The sequence below is a fragment of the Acomys minous genome (genome assembly GCF_964271855.1).
Source record: "Acomys minous genome assembly, chromosome: 7".
NCBI classification, from domain to species: Eukaryota; Metazoa; Chordata; class Mammalia; order Rodentia; family Muridae; genus Acomys; species Acomys minous.
The window spans coordinates 84587306-84613150 of record NC_140488.1 but is presented as its reverse complement, the minus strand read 5'-3'; the positions used below and the strand labels follow the sequence as shown (position 1 = coordinate 84613150).

Here is a 25845-nt window from a genome sequence, read left to right as displayed (position 1 = left end):
TAAAAAGATAAACATACACATTTGAGTTGATATATTTTGTGGCCATTGGAATTAGAAGAAATTACAGACAATTAAATGATTTATGTTGAACATCATGGAAACTTTAAATTTTATTTTATTCTGTTATGGGAAACATTTAGAATATTTTGAGCTGTGTAATAAATTGTCTCTTGTTTATTTGTTTGTTTTTAAGAATTCTGCTAGTTATTTGGTGTTAAATAATACAGGATGAGAAGAAGTACTAAAGTCTTCTTTTAAATGAATGCACTTAAATTATAGTGGGGAAGGTGCAGGTGGTAAAAATAATGGACTTGAAATAAAATGTAAAGGGGAAATTTTAGCATTTGTGTATCAGTTTAAGACAATTGCATGGTGAATTTTATAGGCTAGTGACAAAAACACGCATTAGTTAGGCAGTTGGAAGTATTTTAACAGGAAGATATTGCATCTCAAAATATTATGTTGTGGGGCAGAACAAGGATTTCATAAACACCTCAGGTCTTGAGCCACCTCTTCATAAATTCATGGATATGAGATGAGAAGAATAAACCCGCCACATTAATTTTCCTCATTCTATTATTCTGCTTGTGTTTCTAATAGTGTCATAACAGGGAAAGGGAAAAATCCAGATGTGTAATGATCAACTAGGCGGCTCTGAATGATTCTTAAATATTTGGCAGAGTTTTCAAGTGTAGGAATATAGTAAGCATACAACTAGATTCAAAGAAAGTTCAAGCTATTTTTCTAGTTACAGTTATGAGGTTAAGGGACTAAAATGATACATTGTATGAGATTATTATATTAATAAAATATGGTATCCTGATTCTGAAAATACCAATCAAAAGAAGAAATGAGTAAGTCTTTTACCCCAACGTGTTTAGTCTTTCAAGAAATAGTCATTTCTGAAAGGTAATATAGTATTTTTCTCTTGTAATAGGCTAATATATTCATAAATCATATAAATAAGCTACACCTGTCAATTGAAAACATATGATGTGAAAAACATATTAAGATTAGTATAAACATTTTATAAAGTGTTACAAAAATGTATATTTAAACATATTTTCTGTATTTCAGAAATTGATATTCCAAATTTTTAAAGGTCAAGAAGAATCAGACTGTCATTTGGAATCAAAAGAGGTAAAATATTCTAAAACAAATGTGGTTGTAATCAAATTGTAATATGTCAATTATTAACTGAGGATCTTGTTAAAACAGGTTAACAAGAACTATAATTAATAATTGTATTGGGTCAGTGATAGTGCACTAACTAGTTTCCAGCAAATACATTTGCATATAGGACTAAAGGAATTATAACTGTGTAATGGAGCTCCATGCAATCTGAATTTTCTGTGTAGCTTTGGCTATCATGAACTGGCTTTGTACATCAGGATAGCCTTGAACTCATAGTGATCTGCCTGCCTCTGTCTTCCTGAGTGCTCCCACCATGCATGGCTCAGTGTAAGTTAATACTAAGCAAGTACTACTGGTTTTTGTGTTATATTTGATTTCTATTTTTTCAATGTAGGGCTTGAATTCTGGGCCTTATTAATGCTGTTGGCTTATAATACATATTTGAGTATCAATTTCAAACTGTGTGTATATGTTTATGTATGTGTATGAATGCGGTGTATGTATGTGGCATATAGGCCTATATATGTGTGGGCATGCTCATATGCACACAAAGATCAGAGTAGAACATCTAGTGTCCTTCTTATCAACCTTCTTCTTTACTTCTTTGAAACAGAGTCTTTTACTAGACCTGGAGCATGAATAGTGATCTATAATCATCAACGATTCTCCTGTCACAGCCTTCTACCACACAGGGTTTAAGGTATGTGTAGGCATATCTTTTACAAAAAGTCTTGGGTTCCAAAATCAGGTCATCATGCTTGCATAACTCCTATCCACTGAGATATTTTCTTAATCCCCTCAGGTACCACGTTTGATTCCTTTTGATTCCTTGCTTTTAGCTATAGCTTTTGATACCAAAGAAAGATTTGTAGAAAGAAAAAAGAAAGAGCAAACTAAATAGTTATTAAAGTCATGCAGGTAAATGATGGTTTCATCGTGGATTTAATGACAGTGAGAACACAGAGAAGTAAATAAAAACTGTATGCCATGGAATTCATTTTAAATGAACTAAAAATAGCTTTCTAGGCATTTTAGGAATGGGCCTTTGAGGAAAAGGGGACAACACCATGTTTACCATTTATCTATAGCAGGTGATCTCGGGTCATGGAAGGGAGACAATGGCATGAAATATGAAGAGGTAGTTTCTGTGTTCATTTTGAATATGACAAATTTCTATTGCTTGTGAAAATTGAGTCTCTCTTGGCACTTTAGGCTTTCAAGCTATTATAACTGCCTTATCTAATTAAGCCAAGATCACACTATAGTCCAATATTTGTTTTCAATGCTTTAATATTTTAGTGTTTGTTTTTAGTACTTTTGATGTCTTAGTGTTTATTTTTAATGTTTTCACGTTTAAATATTTAATAAGAATTCTTAGATGCTTGCTGGCCTACATTTCCGGTTCTATTAGTAAGTGCAGCTTTATACCAACCAATTGGGATTAATTTGGCTGCAGCTCAGTGGATGCTATTTTGTATTCAGATTCACTTTAATATACTCACAGATTCCACCCAAAATGTGGAAACTGCATTACATTTACAGTTGTGTGAAGGAATCTTATGATATAATTATTCAAATGCAAACATAAAGAAAGTACAGAGAGCGGGAGGTGAAGTACAGTGAAATATTGTCTTCTGGACATGGCAGTACTTTTGTATTCATTAACTCATAATAAATGTGGTTACCTTCACAAGACATGCACATGATCAAGGCAGTGAAAATCTCAGCTCTTCTACTTACTAAGACACTATTAGCAGCTGGTAGTTGCCTAGGGAAAGAGAATCATTCTTTACTGAGGCTGTAGCTACCTATAAGTTTCCCTATGGTGAATGTCTCCTCACCTATGTGCATATAGGAAGCATTAACTGGACTTGCCAGATTATGAGAAACAAAAGGGACATGAGTTTTGCAGATAGATATGTTGACAGGATACATGGAGAAGGCTGGAGGGGAAATTGGAGGTGCACTTAATCATATTTCATTGCATACACATATGAAATTCTCAAGAATAAAGAAAATATTTTTAAAAGAAAACATACAAAAATTACTTTTTATAAAAGATGTCTAAATATCTTATCATTCCCCTTTTATTTTTACAAACTGCAGTTAGAGTTAATGAATATCAGCAAGCAGGGATCTTAATAATCTGCAATCCATTACACAGATATCATCTGATTAGAAATAAAGAAACATCATGTGGACTATGTTGTTAATACCTTAAAATGAGTTCAAAAGGTAACAAAACAATCTGGCTTCATGTTTTCCAGAAAGTGCCCCCAATAGACAGGAATGAATAAACACTAAAAGAGAATTAGTTTTCATGTCCTTTATTGCTGCACATTTTTCCATCTGGTTAGAGTTGTTATTTTATCAAGTACTTGTCTATTTAGCATAATGTCTTTATATTTTGTTTTCACTATACTCTACAGGCTTAATTGTTGTCCCATCCCAAGGGAATGTCAATCATTTTAAAGTTTCAAAGAGAAGCATCTGCATAGATAGGAAATAGCAGTCATTTCATTATAATTACTCTATGTGTTTTGCTTTTAATTATGCCAAAATGTATAAATATCTCAAAAAAAATGAATGACTACCACCTGACATAAAGTATGAAGGTAGCCCCTAACTCTAAATAACTTTTTTAAACTTCAAATTTTAGTTCAGATTTATCTTATATTGGTCCTCCATTGCTGGAAATGGCATCTAAACTTAAGGTTTATACCTAGTGAGGCTCCTTTGGATAAAACTGATTCTTTCTCAGCAAGTGGTCAGAAGATTTTATCCTCTTCCTCTCTCAGTGCTAGGACTGTTTGGCTTATACCTGCCTAGGCACTGTACATGTTGCCACGGTCTCTCGAAGTTCATTTGTGCTTCATTCCTGTTGTGTTTAGAAAACGGTTTCCTTGATGTCATCCATCTTTTTTGCCTACTCTTCTGCAGAATTCCCTGAGCCCAAAGGGAAGGATTTAATAAAGACATTCCATGTAGATCTGAGGGTTCCTCTGGGTGCAATGGCACATGCCTGTAATCCCAGTAGAAGCAGGTAGAGCTCTGTAAGTTCGAGGCCAGCCTGGTCTACAAAGCAAGTCCAGGACAGCCAAGGTTACATAGAGAAACTCTGTCATGAAAAATATAATAATAATACGTAGATCTGAGTGTTCCAAGGTTTCTCACACTCTGCACTTTGTCCAGTTGTTGGTTTGAGCAAGACACTAATCTGAATACAAGTAAAATGTCATTAGCAGCCATTTTATTGCTATGTTCCTTTAGAGCAGTGGTTCTCAACCTTAATGCTGTGACCCTTTAATAAAATTTCTCATGTTATAGTGATACCCAACCATAAAATTATTTCATTGCTAATAAATACTGTAACTTTGCTACTGTTATGATTATAGTGTACATCTAATATGTAACCCCAAAGGGTTACCCCATAGGTTGAGAACCACATCCACTCATGACACAAAGTTTAGCAGAACAATAGTATTTGGTTTCCTTTAAGTTCATGGCCTATCAAGCCTCAAGGTCTTGCCTACCCTGGTAGTATTGGGCACAGGTTATTTCTCATGGAGTGGGCATTAAATCCAACCAGATAGTGTTTGATTACTCCCACAACTTTTGCTTCTCTATTATGCCTGTATTTCTTGCAGACAGGTCACAAAGCATTTTGTAGCTGGATTGGTGAGGTTTAGGTTTCTCCTCTTGTAGCCTTCGGAGTAACTTCCAGTACTATGAACACTGGTCAGCAGGGTTGAAGTTTCTAGGTGGGCACCAGCTCAACTTCATGTTCAATGAGTTATGTAGATGCTGGTGTGTTCATCCATAGGGCTTCACCATCAGTTTGTAAAGAGAATCAATAACATTGTCAATAACCTGGGTTGTTTTGGAGGTTTCTAAGGGGCCCTTTTGTCCAAAAACTCTTAAATGTAAACCATTCCAGACACTAGGGATTTCAATAGATGGAAAGAGACATTTTATTGTGGCATTGTCTCCCCCATTATTTTGTTATTCCATTCAGAATGCATGGAATCTAGTACCCTGTTTTTTTTTTGTTAGTGTAGATTTGCAATATAACTGGAAGTCAACTGCATTTTTATTTTGTTTTGTTTTTAGAGATCATTGGCTGCTTGTGTGACTGTGGTTTCATACATATTTACAAATTACAGTTTCTTTCTTATACAAAACACTATGTGGACTTTAAAAGAAACTCTGCTGAATCTACATATTGCCATAGGTATTTAAATAATATTAATTATCCAGTCTCTGAATGTAGGGCATCTTTCCATGGATCTATGTCTTGTTTGTTTCAAGAATCTCTTTTTGTTTTCAATGTCAAACTTTTTACTTCCTTTCTTAAATTTATTCCTGGTTATTTTATTTTTCAATGCTATCATAAATGAAAATATTTTCTTTAAAGAAAAATTGTTATTAGTATAAAGAAACAGTTGGTTTTTATTATTTTGTCATTTTACAATTATATTGAATTCATTTATTTTAATATTTATGTATAGATTTTTAGGGGTTTTATGTTAATGCCTTGCTGGTGCTCTGGAGATGATCCAGGGTAGTTTCTCTGGCATTGGATGCGGATGCCCTTCCAGTTCACTTTATCTCTTGGATGGCCAGAACTGATGGCTCAGGCAACCGATCAGGATTTAAAGAAGAAAAAGGAAGGAAGGGGAAAAAGAGCCCAAGGTTTCTTCACTAGAGACTGGCTGTACTGGGGCTGAGGAGAACTTAAACTGACCATAACTTTCCTATGGCTGAGGCTTCTGGCTAGAAATGGCACGGGGGTCATAAAAGGAGGCTCTTTGATCTGTAGATAGGCCTCTTTGCAGAGATCTCCAATAAGTTGGTGTAAACTTAGGCTTATTAGCCATAGAAGGATGATGGTCCTGAGTCTTCTAACTTATTTGTGAATCTACAGAGAAATAAGAAGTAAGAGAGAGATAGAAAATAAACCAATCACAAACATACATTCAAGAGAAGAGGATCAGGAAAAAAGGTGGATGAAGTCAGGCATCTTAACTTCAACTGAAGTCAAGCTGCTCAATTTTCTCCCCAATTTTCTCCCCACCACGTTTATTGTAGATCATACTTATACTTCTGAGAAAAGGGAATTACCTCATAGTCAAAAGAGTACAGTTAATCACAAAAACAAATGAATTCTAAAATACAACAGGTTACATGTTTTAAAGCTAAATATTTCTTATCTATGTATCCATTACATAAGTTCATGGTGAGTTCAGAATGACAAAGATTGGCAGGGTCTAAGGATAATAGGGTCTGATACTTACTAGAGTATACAACTTATCAATTAGGATGGACCTGACTGTACATTATCCATCTATCTCTTAGTTTGTTATGAGCTCAAGACAATAATTTTGTCTGTCTTTCATTCTAAGAAACAGAGTAAATTCAGACATCTCTAGGTAACTTCATTCCACATAGGTTCACATGGAGTTTAAACAAATTTGGCTATATTTATGGTGAAATACCAGGATTCGTGGTGCCATCTGCGGTGGAGGCTTATCTGAAGCCACAAATCTGCTGGTAGGCTATCCTAAGTGAGGCATCTGGAGGTCCACAAAGGTATTTATTGCAGCCATAAACTAACTTTAACTTTTAAAACTATTTGAGTCAAATCAGGAATTCCATAATCAGGGATTAATTCATCTGAATAACAAGAAGTACATCTTCAATAAGATCCTCCAGGAAGTTTGCTCAATCAGAGCTGGTCAGTACCCAGAAAATAACAGTTCACACCAATGCCAGATGTATTTACTTTTGGTTATACGAGACAGGGTTTCTATGTGTAATCTTGGCTATCCTGGACTCGCTTTGTATACCGGGCTGGCCATGAATGTAGTCCTGGCTGTCCTGGACTCACTTTGTAGACCAAGCTGGCCTTAGACTCACAGTGATTCACCTGCCTCTGCCTCCCTGGGTGCTGGGATTAAAGGCATGCGCCACCATGCCCAGCTCTAATGCCAGATTTCAGAGAGATGCAGCGGTGCACAATTGATAGGGTATTCAGAGGTTGGAAGCAATTCTGGGGTACATCACTATACAGACCTTGCAAATACCGGATCACCTCCAGAGATCTCTCATGCCTCCTGGACTTTCCCAAATCAGTGGTTCCTGACAGCATGTCAGAGGCTGGAAGCAATTTCGGGGTACATCATGGTCTAAGACTTTGCAAACACCAGATCACCTCCTAGACAGCCCACATGCCTAGTGAGCCCCCTCAACAGGGCGGCTCTTGGCAGTTTTATATATGCAGGATTATGCCATCTACAATAAAGATACTTTAATCTTTTCATTTCTGAGTTGGATGCCTTGCATTTGTATTTTTATGTGGTTTTTCTTGTTGGTGCTGCCAGTCCTGTGTTCAATAGGTGAGTATGAGAATCCTTACTTTTTTCCACATTCTAGAGGAAAAGCTTTCATTATTCTCCACTGAATCTAATGATATTACTTGGCTTTTTCAGTGGTCTTTATTATGTTGAGAATAAACATTTCCATCTATCTATATCTTTCTGGGGTTTTCCTTGCAGAAGTATGTTAAACCTTGTCTCTTATTCTTATGTTCCTACACTGAAATCCTCTTGAGATTTTATTTTATGTCTGACAGTACTGTTTCTCATCTGGTTTGACAAGAACAATGAAACAAACCAAGCATATATACTCAACTAATTTTTACCATGGTCACAATGAGAAAAAGACAGTCTTCTCAAATAAATTTTAGTAAGTAAACTGGATATCCAAATGCAAAATATTACATTTGATACTTATACACAAAAATCAACTTGAAATGAATTTAGAATCTAAATGTAAGACTTAAATCCATTAAAACAATCTAAGAAAAAGTGAGGAGGAAAAACTTCCTGGATATTGACCTTAGCACTGATATATGTATATGTATGCCTATTTATATCAAACTTTAACTTTGTATGACAAAAGCAAATATAAACATGACTACAGCAAACCGAGACTCAAACTCCTGTGTATAAAAAAGGGAATAATAGAACAAAAACACCAAACATTTAGCAAGATAAAGTATTTTATATGTGCTTAATATACATAATTTGTAAGAAATGTATGAACTATATGAACAGTAATATAGTACCTCACATAATTCAATTAAAATCTGGGCAAAAATTGTACATTGGTAATTTTTCTAAGAATAACATCCTGATGGTCATCTGGTATGTCTAAAACAACCCAAAATCATTAACTATTATTATTTACTGAAATAAAAATCAAAACCACTATGAGTAATATCATAAAACTGTTACTATGATTTCTCTAAAAAGAGCTAGATGGCCAGAGAATCTGCTCTTAATGTTTTCTATATATGACAAAGAAGCTATACCATGAAATCTTAGCAATATACTTACCTAAACAACACCTGCATATGAATTCACATTGGTAGATACCTTGCTGTACCCAGAAAACACTCTTTCTTTATAGTGATATTCTGCCTCTTACTCCTGCATTCTTTCTCTTCTTTCTTCTGCAAGATCCAGGAGATTTGAAAAAAAGGAGATGTGACATAGATGTCTCATTTAAAGAGCTGTGCATGGTGATGCATGCCTTTAATCCCAGCACTGGGAGGCAGAGGCAGGTGGATCTCTGTGAGTTCAAGGCCAGCCTGATCTACAAAGTGAGTCTAGGAGAACCAGGGCTGTTACACTGAGAAACCCTGTCTTGAAAAAAAAAAAAACAAAAGAAATGTAAAGCAGTGTATGTGGATAAGAAATGAGGATATGAATTACATTGCAATTTTTATTTTCAACTTTTTGTTGGTGTATATTCACTGTATACAGTGCTAGATTTTATAAAGATAATTTATTTCAAGTATAACATGTATTGTGTATTACTCCTCCATGCCCTTGTTTTTATTCCTCTTCTTTCTCCCAAGTCCTCCAGTCTTTCTTCTGTCACATATATTATATATACACACATATACTGCATATGTGTATTATACTATACTATATATACTATATACTATACTATATATATGTGTGTGTGTGCCATATACATATTAAATCATACATTATGATTTATTTATTTAGAGTCTAGAATCTACAAATAATAGAAGCCTACAATATTTGCCTTTCTGTGGGTAGCTTATTTCTCTCAATGTGTTGATTTTCATTTGAGTTTGCTTTACTGCAAATGACATGATTTTATCCTTCATTATGAGTATATAATATTCCATATATATATGTATGATATATATATATATATATATATATATCACATTTTCTGTATCTATTTCTCTCTTTATAAAAACCTAAACTAATTGCATATCTAAAATACTGTGAGTATTGACATGTTGGCTTAGATTCCTCCTGATATATACCCAGAGTGTTATTGATATTTCATCTAGTAGTTATACTTCTAGTTTTTCACAATGGTTGGTATAACTTTCACAATGGATACTATAATTTACCTTCATATCAGCAGTGTAAAAAGATTATTTTTCTCTCCAGCCTCACAAGATTTGCTGCTGTTTATTTTCTTTATGATAACCAATTTAATTTGAATGAGACAGAATTTCAATATAGTTTTAAAATTTGTATTTCTTTACTGTCTAAGAATATATAATATTGTTCATATGTTATTTGACTATTTGAGAAATGTCTGTTCATTGGTTAGACTGTTTAGCTTGGGTTTATTTTGGATTTGGATTGTTCATAGTAATCCTATGTCAAATGTATTGCCAGTAAAGATTTATTTCTCTTACTGTTTAGATTTTCTATTTTTTCTTTTCTTTTCTTTCTTTCTTTCTTTCTTTCTTTCTTTCTTTCTTTCTTTCTTTCTTTCTTTCGTTTTTCCTATTAAGACAGTATTTTATTTTCACATTTGTCAATTCTCAATGTTATTTCCTGAGATATTAACGTCTTAAATGACATCATAGAGAATATACTAACCGAAATGAAGAGTAAGGTGTGTGTGTGTATGTGTGTGTGTGTGTGTGTGTGTGTGTGTGTATGTGTGTGTGTACGTGTGTGTGTGTACATGTGTGTGTTCATGCACATGCATGTGCACATGCGTGTCTGTGTGTATATGTGTGTGTCATTGCACAGGCGAGGAAGTCAAAAGATAATTTGCAAGATCCAATCTCTCCTTTCACTACATGAGGCTACTGGATTAAATTCATAATATTGTGGATACTATGGCCCCTGGGCAGTGGCCTGGTGTATGGTGAGGGAGGCTTCCATACCTCTTTAATAGTACAAATGTCCATGTCTTCTGCCAAACCATGTGACACAAAAGGAGAATCCTAGAAAACTGCTACAGCCTTAGATTGGGCCCAGAACAGAGTGGTGGCTGTTTTATCTGTCTGCAGGGATCCCTGTTCCCTCTGGTGCTGTCAGGCCTAGCACTTCCTACAGTGACAGTCGGATGATTGGCTACCCAGATATCTGTGTCAACTCCCCTTTGTCCAAAGGCTGTATAATAATACTTGCTACTATGCAATAAAACTAGATCTGTACTTGATGCTGGTCTCTGGAGTCTGTTTCCCGGTTTGGTGACTCCATCTCCCTCATCCTCTCCTGTATCCTGGTTCTCACGTGTCATCAGATTTGTCAGCAAGCATTTTTATTCATTGAAACATCTCATCTGTCCACATGTAATTTCTTTAGCTTTGAAAAAATTGATAAAATTTAAAGTCTTATAAAAGGTTGCAGCTATATTGATGTGTCCCTGTTTATTGATATGGTTTGTTTGAGACAAGGTTTCTCTATGTAGTCCTAGCTGTTGTGAAACTCACTTTGTAGACCAGGCTGGCCTTGAACTCACAGAGATGCACTTGCTTCAGCTTCTGCCTCTGCTTCTGCCTTGTGAGGGTTGGGATTAAAAGGCTTGCACAGTAGCCACCACCAAGCTCTTTGCTATGTTCTTAGTAATATATGAAATAAGCCTAGTATGGTGCAGAATGCCTTTAATTCCAGCATTTAAGAGGCACAGGCAAGCAGATCTCTGTGAGCTCTAGGCCAGGCTGGTGTACAAAGTGAGTACCAGGACAGCCAGGGCTACATACAGAGAAACTTTGTCTGGAAAACAAACAAACAAACAAACAAAAATGAAATAACACATGTTTCATAGCTGGTATATACTAGCTAAATAACTCATGTCAGCTAGGGTCATATAAAGGGAATACATATCCTATGGACTTACCATAGAGCTGTGAGTTAGTCTGAAGGAAGAATTGTTTAAAAAGGTCTTCCAAATATCAATTAGAAGTTAGAATTTATGAGAATACAGGAAATACTTATTTTATGTTCCTAGGAAGTTATATTGTGGGGGCAGGGAGAACAGATGGATTACCCACAGGACACAGAAAAATGAATAGTTGCTGGTCATTGTTTTTATTGTGATATGTTACAAAGCTGGTGTCATATTGAAGAGGGTATGTAATCAAAGTATGTAACTATAAGATACATAACACAAGAATATGAATGTAATGTGAACTCATTCAGTTTGTTATTTTTAAAGATATATGGATTATTGATAGACACACTGAAAGAACATTATATTTCAAATATTTTATTCTTAACACAGGCTTTGGATTTTATTTGCATACATATATTTATTCCATAAATTAATTTACACGTAAAATATTATCAAGATATTTCTGTTTTTGAGAACTGTATTGCTTTTTTTATTTTTTATTTTTTTCTCCTTTATTAATTTATTCTTGTTACATCTCAATGGTTATCCCATCCCTTGTATCCTCCCCTTCTTCCCTCCCTCCCATTTTCCCCTTATTCCCCTCCCCTATGACTGTTCCTGAGGGGGATTACCTCCCCCTGTATATGCTCATAGGGTATCAAGTCTCTTCTTAGTAACCTGCTGTCCTTCCTCTGAGTGCCACCAGGTCTCCCCATCCAGGGGACATGGTCAAAGGTGAGGCACCAGAGTATGTGAGAAAGTCATATCCCACTCTCCACTCTACTGTGGAGAGTGTTCTGTCCATTGGCTAGATCTGGGTAGGGGTTTAAGGTTTACCGCCTGTATTGTCCTTGGCTGGTGACTTAGTTTGAGCGGGACCTCTGTGCTTTGAGAAATTGATATCTTAACTTTAAATGTGATTTAGTTCATTTATAATTGTTTTAAATTAGAAGTTATTCCACATGATCCTTTGTCTTCAATTGTGTTTAAAATGCAATGTCTGCATTTTATCTTTGCAGTTTGTGATCATATATCTGTATAGGCCCTTATAAAATATAAAATTTGGAAAAGTTTAAAAATAGTTAAATATACTGTGGGTACAAATATGGTTAAAATGTCTGTATGGGTATTCTACAGGTCCCATTCTAATTATCACAGATGAATCTATTCTTAGAATTAAAAAAAAAAAAAAACTTCAATTCCAGCTACAGTTAACTCCCAAGGGAGTTGTAGATCTGAGTGTTTATCTTAAAACTTAAATAGTATTTGAAGTATCTTTGAAGGAGAAAGTATCCCTTAGACAGTTTGCATGTCCTTTGTAAATGAGATTAGTATTTCATTGTCTTTTCCTCCATATTACCAATTTAATTGTCACTGGGAATGAGTCTTACCAAGCTGCAAAAGACTCAGCTAAGAATTCTGACTAGGCATATGCTGTTCACCCTTGTGGGCAGAGACTTTCTGTTCAGTAGTTAGCATTTGCCACAATTAATGTTATGAAAAGTCTCTATTAAAAATCAATTTATAAATATATAATTGCAAGTTGGATTGGAATGCAGTATTTGACATGAAACATGTAATGTATTATTTCCCTTCCCTTAATGGTTACTTAGAACCAGATATGGTGACAGCACTTGGAGGCAGAGGCAAGAGGATCTATGTGAGTTCAAGGCCAGCCTGGTCTATGAAGCCCAGACAGCCAAGGCTACACAGAGAAACCCTGTCTTGAAAAAACAAAAACCAGAAAGTTATTTAGAACTAAACATGTTTAAATGAGAACATTATTGTTCTATTTTTGCTCAAAAATCATACAATACATGCCTAGAATAAAGTCATTCAGGCAATTCTATTTGTTTACTCCTTATTCTATTTATTTATTTTTAATATTTATTTGTTTTAGTTTCGTGTGTATATGTTGGCACCTGAGTGTAGGTTTGTGTACCGTGTTCCTGCAGGTGCCTGCCAAGGTAAGAAAAGATGTGGGATCTGTGGAACTGGAGTCACAGATGCTTGTGAGTCACCATGTTGATGCTGAAAGCCAAATTCTGGTCCTATGCAAGAGTTATAAGAGGGCTTTACTACTGAGCAATCTGTTCAGTACTACTAGATCTCAATATCATTTAAAAATATATATGGATAAACTTAAAAATATACCTAGAAGAGGAAAGTAGGTTGGCTTCATTTAAGTAAAAATCAGACAACAGTTTATCAAATCGTCAATAAATGTGAATATATTTGTTAGTTTGAGAATGATTTCTGTCGAAATGAAAAATCTTCTTTTGTATTTAAACATGAACTGACAATATTAATCTTTATTAGCTGCTTTTCTTTCTATCTTTGGTGGTGCATATCCATTAAACCAGGAATTAGAATACAGAGACAGGTAAATCTCTGTGAATTAGAGGTCAGCCTGACCCACACAGAGTTCCACGACAGCTATGAGCTACACAGTGAGATCTCATGTCACTCCCCTTTCTCTTGCCTTATGAGTTTAATATGTTCCAGTAAAATTAACAAATAGCTAATCTACATTATTATATTTTAATTACTGTTAGAGTACAAAAAGTGTTTTTCCTTGTTCTTTTTTTTTCTTATCACAGAAGCTGTAGTGTATCATGCAATATAGCCTTTTGTCCACATATATTTACTTTCAAATGTTCATTGCTTTGAGTCATGGATCTTTGCTTGTTCTTTATAGCAGAAAATTAAATGATTTCTATACTCGTAAGAGATTCAAACTCAACTTCCCAGTAATTTGGCATAGTTTTCAATAATAAGGGAAGTAAGCAATGGATATTCATTCCTAAAAGCATAGGTAAAATTATTATATAAAGTCTTGTATTATATTTGTAAAATATCTAATAGTTCTGTGTCAAATTCATTCCTCAAACTTTCTCTTACTGTATAGGTAACCATATAACAAAAAAAACAGATAAATTTAAATTATTACTTAAATAATATTTCAAACATGGGAAGCAGGCACATAATGTCACAATTTCTAGCCTTAGCTTTTTGAATAAGCTATATAGCTAGAGAGTTTAAAAGCATATCAGCTACATGTTTATTACATTCCCATCCCCGTCCACTGTGCTATACAATATACTAATGAAATTTTATACTGTAAATTTTTAATCCATCCATATTTATGCAAATACATATAAACTCAAAAATATATTTACTGCAATTAGCTTAATTTCTTAGGAAAAAAGGTAGCATACATAATATGATGTCTTGTTATTTTATTTTAAAGTGTCATTGGAAATCTCTTTTTCTTAACACATGAAGGCCACATTTTCCTCATGAATACATATCATTCCATTGTATAGGTATAGACTTACTTAATTTCCTTTTGACATTCACTTGTTTTAGTTTTGATTATTTATTATTACATTATCTTGATGAATATTCCAGTTCATATATCAATCAGAATATTTCTACATTTCTATCCAGGAAGAGAAATGGAATCAAAAGGCAATTGCAGCATGTATGAGGGCACATAAAGTCATCATTTGCTTCATTATATTGCATTGTTGTTTACTAGCAATGTACAAAAATGTGCTTTTTCTAATACCTTAATATCGTGGTTATATTTTTGTCAACTTGATACAAAATATCATTATTTGGAAAGAGGGAGCTTCAATTAAGAATATGTCCCCATGAAATTGATCACTGAAGAAGCCTAAGGGGAATTTAAAAAATTAATGATTATATTAGAGGGCTCATCTCCCTGTTGACAGTGACACTCCTGAGCAGGTTGTCCTAGGTTGTGTAAGAAAGCTGCCTCAACAAGACATGAAGTGAGCACACCTGTCAGCAAAATTCCTTTATGGTCTCTTCTTCAGTTTTTACTTCCAGGTTTCAGCACTGGCTTCGCTCAATTGAGTGTGACTTGGAGTGTGTAGGACAAATCCTGTTCCTTTCCAGGTTGGTTGGGAATGGCATTTCATTCCAGAAATAGAAACCCTAAAAATTGGCTGATTATCTTTTCTTAAAATCTCTGTCTTGTGAATATGAAAAAATAAATGTTGTAGCAGCTAGTTTTATGTCAACTTGACATAGGCTAGAGTCATCAGAAACAAAGGAGCCTCAACGGAGGAAATGTCTCCATAAGATCTGGCTTTAAGTCATATTTTGAAAATCAGTGATCCGTGTGGGAGGGCCAAGCCCACTGTTGGTGGGGCCACATTGGGATGTTGGTCCTGAGTTCTGTAAGATCCTGTGTGATTCAGTCTTTTTTATGTCTAGACATTACACTTTCCTTGAAGTTATCTACCAATCACCTCTGGCTCTTATAATCTTTCCATTTCCTCTTCTACATAGATACCTGAGCCTTGCGGGGAGGGGTTTTAAAAACATATCTAATATGAAATTTCAACTGTGCTTACTTAGTTTTAGAACACAAAACATATATGACAACAAATCAAGTAATAACAGAAAATATATTAATATTAATTTGTTATTCACAAAGTTTATAACTCATAGTAACTCAGTTATATTTTTTCATCTCTTCTACTTTATACTTGAGTCATTTCTACATTTCTTTTTCTTTTTCTACTTTAATGAATACAACTATATTTACCTTTAGTTTTAATGATCTTTTTAGATAACTGTTGGCTTCCAGATTATTATCCTAAGAGTCACTTACTTAATATTTGTTATCTGTACTTACTACATTTAGCTTTTGATTTTACATTGTTTTGCCTCTGATTTCTAGTACATGTTAATCAGATAATCAGATAAGCATGCTGTATAATTTAAGAAATAGTTTGGGTAACATTTTGTCATCTTTATGTTTTTAATTGGAAACATGAGCAACATATCCTAATTACATAAAATGTTTACACAGATTTTACTTATGTACGTAAAATGCATAAATGTATATACATATTATATATTAGACACACAATTTTAAGTACTATTTGCATTTTTATTTTGTTTTCCTTTGGAAACCAGTAAAAATATCTTCTCAATGTTTATGGGAATAAATTGCATGAATTTATATCAAGCTAAATTAACAAAGTACATTAATAAGAGTGAAATGAGAATTTTTTATGCCTTTCCCTTCTTGTGAATGTCTATCAGGTTATGTATGAATATTATATCATTGATATTTTGCGAAAATAAATTTAATGAATTATTGCTTTTTATGTATTCTTGAATAAGCACATGGTGATGAGGATAACTATGGATTTAGTAGGGTTTCATAAGAAACTATCTGAGTATGGTGTTATCAACAAGAGTGAAAGAGTGAAAGATACTATTTATTTGCAAATCTTTTCAATTATTTGGAAAAAAAAAGAACTGTTTCAACTTTCCCTTTTGAAACTTTTCCCATAGGTTTAATTTTTTATAAAAATTATCCATTTATTTTCATTTTTATAGGTCTGCATAAGATAAGTCTTTGACTAATTTTTCAAGTCACCTTAGTGATTTTGATTGATTATAATATTTTATTTTGTGTCCAATTATTTTTCCTCCCCTATAGGATCTAATGATTTTCATTGAATTTTTAAATTAAAATAATTATTTTTAAATATAGTGTGTTCTGATCTATTGCCTCTCCTTCATTTCCCCCAAGATCCTCTCCACCTCCCCACTCCATCAATTCCATACTTTCTTTCTCTCTTTCCTTAGAAAACAAACCAACAAACACAGCAGAATAAATTTTAAGGCAAAGTATGATGAAAAGAATGAAAAACACATACTCCATAAGATACACACACACACACACACACACACACACACACACACACACACACACACACACCATAAAACAGACTCAGAAACAGTCATATACAAGCAAAAGATCAGTTAGGCTAAAAGTGCCCAAACAAAGCAGACAAAAGAAGTCCCCCAAAATATCACTGCATTCATTGTTTTGGCCATCTTCTACTGGGCCTTAATTACCCAGTTGAATTAATTTTATCCAAAAGTTTATTATCATAAACATAGGTTTATATGAACACAGATGTATGTATGTTTTTATGGTTAAATTTATGCTTTAGTTGGCTAGTTATACTTATTTGTACATGTTAAATGCTTAGTTTCTATTCATTTCTATGGTTTATCATTAAGCATTTAATGTACAAATAAGTTTAACTAGCAAAGTTTTTAAGTATAAGAATTAAAATAAACTAAAACATAAATTTAATCATAGAAACATACAGACCTAGAACGACTTTGGATGTGATCCCTGGCCAGACCAGCCATGTTGCTGGATTAAAATTTCTCTAAATAATATGTATTTAATTTATATTTAGCATGTATTTTTTTAAACTCAAAACTTTCTGTGGCAAGGTGTTACCTGAAATGGTGCTTAAAATTACTATCCATAAAATAAGTTCAAGTTAAAATACAATTATGAGGCAGAATGAATGTAAGAGACAGAGAATAAGGGTAGGAGAAAAATGCTAAGAAATGATGTCCTCTTGACATGACATGGTGGTTGAAAACATGAGCTCATGAGAGCTATTGCTGCCTACTTTAGACCTGTACAAGTTCATGTCTATTGACATTCTAGGATTGACTCCAGAGCCATTCCCCCCTGCAGCAGAGAAACCCTTGGCAGTTGATATCTTCGAGGGAAGGGTAGTCACTTTTGTTTGGGGGTGTGACAGCCATAGATGTCCTCATATATCCATGTGCATATAGGTTTTACTAAATGGACTCAGTGCATTAAAAATTACATGCATATATACAGACAGACAGATTGACACATAAATTTTTAAAGGAAGGTATTAGTTTGGAGGAAGATGTAACAGTGGTTCTAGATGGGAGGGGGAGTTGGATGTGTATGTATAGGGCAAATGTGATTGAGATGCATTGTACACATGTATGAAATTTCAAAAGAATAAAATACTGGTACAAAGGCACATTCACTAAAAAAATCTGTACTTTGAAAATAAGCAACTACATTTCCTGAAGATGTTTATACTTAAATCCAGTACTAATAAGCACTTATGATTCAGGATTTCCCATCTTAGATGTATACCTAAATGAAAAACTTTTAAAAGACCATAGACGGCACTATTCAGAATTCTCCAGATAAACAAAGCAAATATATGTCCCTGGTGTGTGTGTGTGTGTGTGTGTGTGTGTGTGTGTGTGTGTGTGTGTGTATGTGTGTGCATTTTCTGTTGTATTTGTATGCACATGTAAATTATACATTAGCTCATGAAATTACTTGGACTGAGAAATACCAAGATCTGTAAATGGCAAGGTTGAAAACCAGGAAATCTAATAGTGTAATAGTTTATTCTTGGGAAGCCAGAAGTTTGAAGGAATAGCAAATATTTCAGTCCTAGATTGAATTCCATAGAAGGCCTGTTGCAAACAGTAAGACAACCAGAATACCTTCTCATTCTCAGGAGCCTTTTTGTTCTATGCAGGTCCTTAAATAATTGAATGATGGACCAACTAAATTATGCAGGGCAATACCTTTATTCAGCCTACCAGTTCATTTGATAATCTGAACATCATCAGACATAATGAAAATAAAATGTTTGACCAGCATCTGAATATGTAACCCATATTTGGAACCTTATAAAGTAACATTATTTATATTCATTTTAAATTAGAAGAAAAAAAAAAACCCAAATATGTGGTGAGTAAAAAAGAGGTGGTCTGGCCATATAGCTGACCACTGCTCAGTAACAAGTAAAAAAACTGCAGCATTGATAGCATATGTGAATTTAAATAATATCATGGTAACTTAAAGGTGAAACAAAAGGCTACAGGGTATGTGATATCATTCATACAGAATTCTGGAGTAGACAAATGTTTCATGACATAAAGTGGTTGCCTGGGATGAAAAAATAAAGCAACAATACCTAGGGACTATTGGGGATTTATTTAAGAGATCTATGTCATGTTGGTAGAGAAACATGCAAATACATATAATTGCCAGAACATATCACATTATATACATAATATTTAAGGATATGTCCATTATTCCACAAAAGGTGGGAAACAGAAGGTTATCACATTACTTCTGAGAATAAAATACATGTTTTCTAATGTAGAAAGAGAAATAAATGTCATCCTCTCTCTCTCTCTCTCTCTCTCTCTCTCTCTCTCTCTCTCTCTCTCTCTTCTCTCTCTCTCTCTCTTGCTCTCTCTCTCTCTCTCTCTCTCTCTCTCTCTCTCTCTCTCTCTCTCTCTCTCTCTCTCTCTCTCTCTCTCTCTCTCTCTGTGTGTGTGTGTGTGTGTGCATCCATGTGCCAAGGCAGCCATGCAGAGGTGAATGTACAACTTTTAGAAATTTGTTCTAGTCTTTCTTATTTTTGAAACAGGGTCTTTCTTGTTATTTCTTTGTTTCTGATTACTACAGACTAAGGATTATGGAAGCTTTGGGATGGCACCCAAACTCCCATCTCACAGCAGGAGTAATGAAATTGCAGATATGTATGTACCAGCTTTTTATATGGATTCCAGGGTTAGAACTCAGGTCATTAGGATTGAGTGGCAGGCACTTTTACACACTAACCCATGTTACAGGCTCCTAAATCAATTAACAAAGATCATAAATATTTTTAAAGTTTCTTTAAGGAAGTGAAAATATATTTTCTTAGTGCATTTACTTTCTCACATACTCTGGTGCCTCACCTTTGACCATGTCCCCTGGAGGGGGAGACCTGGTGGCACTCAGAGGAAGGACAGCAGGTTACCAAGAAGAGACTTGATACCCTATGAACATATACAGGGGGAGGAAATCCCCCTCAGGAACAGTCATAGGGGAGGGGAATAAGGGGAAAATGGGAGGGAGGGAAGAATGGGAGGATGCAAGGGATGGGATAACCATTGAGATGTAACAAGAATAAATTAATAAAGGAGAAAAAAACGAAAAGGAAAAAAATAAATTGTTTGAATAATAAATACAGTCCTAAATCAGAATATAATAGATCAATATCATCAATTCCATAGCCTCCTAAAATATATATGGCCTCAGTCTATTTAGAAAACTGAGTGACACTGGCAAAAGGTGATAATAAGACTTCGGAAATGAATAATATGGCATCTGAGACATGCTAAACTCCCGAAATTGCGAAAGATTTATAATTACAAGGACTATGGGAACATATAAGAAAAAATTTGGGATTGCATTTTTTTTCTGGTCAGTGTCTCATTTTCTAACAAGATATCATTTTGTTTGTTCAACAATAATTTTCAAGAAACCATATTAGCTACTTTATTATTTCATAGTTAACATTCTGTTGGATTATCCCTGTCCCTAAATCATTCTCTGTTAATGACTTAGTAGCTAAAAGCTTTGGTATGACTAAGAAATCATAGGTCTTTTAGGAAATTGCTGCTGCCATGCATAATTTGGTACTAATGGCACTCACCTGTGCCAATAGCAATTAGAGATTTCCTACTAATTCTACAATAACATGAAAAAGTTAGTGGACTTCTGTAATAGTGGACCTACCAAGATCAAGTAATTATTTCAGAACCAGTTAATCATAATTTCTTTCTAATTTCTTATTCAATTAATATTGGAACTGTACAAATTTATGGAGTACATCATGATAATTCTTAATAAAAATAAGGTATCTTAGTCACTGTCATTCATTTCAGTTATGCAACGTGTTGCACAAAGTTGTTCAACAGTGTTCTATAATCTATGAGACAGAAAAGTAAAACTATTTCTATTCATTATGTATAATGAGATATTAGTAATTGGCATTAGACAACATAACTAATTTTATCACTCTATTATTCATCTATGTATTTTCCTCAGATATTATTTTTATGTAGTTGGCACATGTGTTACCTACTTGTCTAAGATTTCCACTAATACTGACACACAACTCATACCAATATTTTGAAAAGGATAATGGTATTAACATTTTTATTTTATGAATAAAAAATCAGTCCTTAGACACCAAGTCCCTAACTTTGTGGGTCTGTATCTTGGAACTGTGATTTTACTATAACTTAAAATGTCTTGATATTTTAGTATAGTCAACATTATATTCCTTTTAGCAAGAATAAATCTAATATCAGTTGCTTCTTACTCTCCTTTCTTCTCAAATGCAGTATTTTATTTTTACTAAGAATTATGGAGCATCATGCTATGTAGAGGGAAAAAATTAATGATATAGCAAAAGCACTTTAAGTTCCCAGCAAGCAGGTGAGATGCTATTTTCAGAATATTCTCTCTGAACTCTGATGCACTTGCTTTTAAAAATTTTAAATCCATCTATGCTGTTTCTACTTTAAACTCATTTTATAATGTAGCTGCAGGCTTCTTACTCACAAGATAGAAATAATAAGGTCTCACACCCAGTAGAGTCTAGGACTCTGACATTTGCAATTACTTCAAATTCAGAAAAGTAGAGAAGATGGGCAGGTTGGAAAGCACTTATAAATATATTCAAATGCTCAGAAAACACGAATTTCTCAAATATCTGTATCCTCCCTTGTACTACTTTGCAATCTCTATAGTTTGCAGTACCTTCTGTTAATGCAGTGTTAGCTGCCAGAAAAACGCACCTTCACCAATATAAAATGCTTTCTAAATTGAATTGATGTCAAAATTTAGTCATTTTATACAATGGAAACAAACATCTCTCTACTAAGCTAAGCACATTTAAAAAAAATGTTCTTTGAAGTTGGAAACAAATGGCTTGGAAAGAAATTATTAAGTTGATTTTTTTGCTTCCTTACTGTGACTCAAAGGAAAAGGAATGGATTAGCATATAGTTAGAACCTAGTTTTATATGACAAAGGAGATAAACAATTGTGATAATTTGACTTCTTATACTAATAAGTTTATTTAGTTTTTAGACATTTAAGGAATAGAAGGTAGAATTAGGGTTACACAGGAATCCGTTAAAAGACACCTGTACTTCCCTGCCTTTTCTCTAGACTAAAATGATTATATTAGTGTCAACAGGAAAACGGAAAGGCAGAAGATGGTTTCAAAAACTAGACTGGAAAACTAATGTCAAGAATATAATTTATTATTTCATAATTTAAAAAAAGAAGGAATAAAATGTGTTATAGCCATGACATAGTTATACTAAGGCCCACATTTTTCTTTAACTTTGTACTAAAATAAAAGATATTTTAATTTTATCAAGTTATAATCTATATGTACACATATTATATCTGACCAAGGCTTTCTTATTCAAGAACTTGATTTTTCAGGATGTTGGTTTTTGCCCTTATTATAGGTCAGAAAATCATCATGCACAACCTAAATTTTTCTATCTGATAGAAAATGAATTTTTACTGCTCACAACTACAGAATCTATTATCAAGACCTATAGCGAACATTGTGGCCAACTGATATTGTCCATTTTCCATTTTTTCATTTTAGAATATTCCTGTTGAAAATTTTGTATTATTTCTCATGAAATAATACTTTATTTGCACAACTTTGCTCATAAAATGATTTATATATTTTATACAAACTGTTCTGTTATAGTCATTTGTACTGTACATAATTCTTATTTAACTGTCCATTTTCAACCCTTGGGCTTTTTTCATCCATTATTAATATTTCAAAGAATTAAAATCCAGTTTCCTAAAATGTTTGATATATCTAGCAAGTTATTTTTATTTTTCTTTCTGTCTTCTTTCCTTTAGTGTTCTAGTTCATAGATGCTGAAGTATATTAGATTTCAATTGGAAAATATTTCTTTTCCATATACAATTATTTCTTTCATAATTTTATATAGAATTGTAGGTTAGTATGTGCACACACATTTCTCAATTTTCTATTCTTAACCCAAACCTCTTCCTTAAAATAGGGACAGCTTTATTTTAATTTTTTTATTTTTAAAAAAATTTAAAATTTTTTTTATTAATTTATTCATATTACATCCCAATGGTTATCCCCTCCCTTGTATCCTCCCATTCCTCCTTCCCTCCCATTTTCCCCTTACTCCCCTCCCCTATGACTGTGACTGAGGGGGACTTCCTCCACCTGTATATGCTCATAAGGTATCAAGTATTTTAATTTCTTGTTTATAAAAAGGCATTATTCTATTATTTGTCAAAGACAAATTCCTTAAAAGCATTATGATGAGTCCATATTGTTACCATTGTGCCTTTGCTCAACCCTTAGGGAATACACCCAGACTTTGAAGAAACAAGTAATTCTGTATGTAAAAACTCCTTATTAAGAGTTTGATTGTGCAATAGAGGAGTAACAGTGAAACACATTGATCTACAAATGGCAACTGTAAGTGTTATTGACTAAGTAAACAAAAATATATGAAGATCCATTGAAAAGTTATACCAGAGACTTCTTAAGCAACAATAAGCAAGCACCCTGTTTCATGTAGCCTCATCTAAGGGTGCTCTCAATTATAGCAGATGGTGCACCTCAACCAGAAAGCTTTCTGGTTGAAGAGTGAGCAAAGCACCTGGAAAGAAAGTAATAAATGAGGCATCAATTTTTAACTTATTTTTATGTGTGCCATTTTTATTTTATTGTAAATGAAATTGTCTTATTAATTACATGTTTAGATTTCTCACTGATAATATATAAGGATTTCCTGTCTAAAACTTACAATATTGTGTTGAATTAACAATGGCTATTTTTGTCTTGTTTCTGATCTTAGAAGTTGTACTTTACATTGAGCTCACTGGAAAACTAGTTCAGGAAGCATGGCTGTGTTGTCCCCATCATCTTACATCATACTTAAGAACCTGTGTGATTTACAGGGAAACTTATCAGGGGATAGGCTGGCCACTGTAACTCTGTGAAAGGGAGAGTGAAACACCAGAACAACTACAAAGTAAACCATTCCCTACATATCTTATCCTGTGTTGTAATAGTGCTTGCAGTGAGAAGGAGAATCTGGAAGTTCAGCATGGAGAAACAGCTGAAGTGATAACAATAGCTGACTGTATCAATTTCCCCAGTTCCTTTCTGCTGGATGTTGTGAGCATTTCATTTGATGATGTCATCTTTGATCTGCTGTTGTTTGTTCTTTGACTTGAAATTCTCACCCAAAGGGATACTTTGTTATACTTGGAACTCTCTATATATTCAACTTTACAAAAGATTTGATTTCATGGCTTGCTTAAATAGCAAATCCCCATGTGTTGCCTTAAAGTTATCTGATTTTGTAAATGAAATTTAAAGTTTTCATGGACATTAGTGATACTAAATGATACGTATTTTAACTCTGTGAATGCTACAAACAATTGAATGTGTGATACTTGAATTATCTTTGTTTCACCTCTGATTTTTACCAAGAACTGCCTTCCAAGGAAATAAGATACTTTGTAGTTCTCTCATGTGCTCTCATTTATCTGAGTGGAGATTACTAGCTAGTTAGCCATTTACGAGGAACTCATGAAAACTGGTAAGCCTTAGTATCTTTCTTTTCTGTGGGATTCTTTTTCTCCGTATTCCTCAATCAGTAGAAGTGGGTGTTCACCTTATTTTTCTTTCCAAAAGTATATTAATATTTATTCATATTAAATCCCAATTGTTATCCTCTTGCTTTCATCTTCTTGTTCCCACCCTCCCTCTGTCTTTCACCCTACTTACCTCCCCAAGACCTCTGAGAGGTGGGGTCTTCCTCCCCCACCATCTGACCACAGGTCTCATATGAATAGCCTGCATCCTCCTCCTCTGTGTTCAGCAGGGAATCTAAACCAAAAGGAAGTGATCAAATTGCAGGCACCAGAGTTCCTGTCAGAGGCAGTCCCTTGCTCTCTCCTCTCCTCTTCCCCACACGATGAATGAACTTTCTGTCAGCTATATCTGAACAGGGGGTCTAGGTTCTCTGCTTCCAATGTCCTTGGTTGGTGTATCAGTTTGTGCAGGCCCCCATGGGTCCAGATCTTCCAGCCTTGACACTCTCTTTGTGGAGCTCCAGACATCCCAATTCTATCCTTAAATGCCCCAACTCGTCCATAGAACTGACAGTGCTTCACCCAGAGTGCAGCTGCAAGTCCCACCCAGTATCTGTCCCAATCCCCCACTGGGAGGAGTTTCTCTCAGGACATTCATGTTGAAATATACCATGCCTGTCTTTCTGGGTCTGCGTTACCTTATTTTGGATAATCTTTTATAGTTCCATCTATTTGCCCCCAAATTTAAAGATTTTCTTGTTTTTGATAGCTGAATAGTATTTCATTGTGTAAATGTATAACAGTTTCTTTATCCATTCTTCAGTTGAGGGACATCTAGGTTGTTTCGAGATTCTGGCTATTATGAATAAAGCTGCTATGAACATAGTTGAGCAAACGTCCTTGTTGTATGGTGGAGCATCTTTTAGGTATATGCCAAGGAGAGGTATAGTTTGGTCTTGAGGTAGTACTATTCTCAATTTTCTGAGAAAATACCATCTAGAATTCCAAAGTGGTTGTACAAGTTTGTACTCCCACCAGCAATGGAATTGTGTTCCTATTTCTCACATCATGTCCAACATGTGATGTCACTTGGGTTTTTGATCCTAGCTATTCTGTTGGTGTAGGATGGAATCTCAGAGTAGTTTTCGTTTGCATTTCTCTGATGGCTAAGTACTTGAGCATTTCTTTAAGTGTTTCATGAATATTCGATGT

General features: G+C 34.2%; 1 protein-coding gene across 1 annotated transcript in view; it reads left to right on the top strand.

The window, feature by feature from the left end:
* The window catches only part of LOC311602670 (protein PPP4R3C1-like), a 228352-nt gene that overhangs the window by 6934 nt on the left and 195573 nt on the right, over positions 1 to 25845 (top strand). The window contains exons 2-3 of the mRNA XM_084791072.1: positions 1078 to 1140; positions 1748 to 1834. The gene's annotated coding sequence lies outside the window, so the exon portion shown is untranslated. The remainder of the gene's footprint in view (positions 1 to 1077; positions 1141 to 1747; positions 1835 to 25845) is intronic.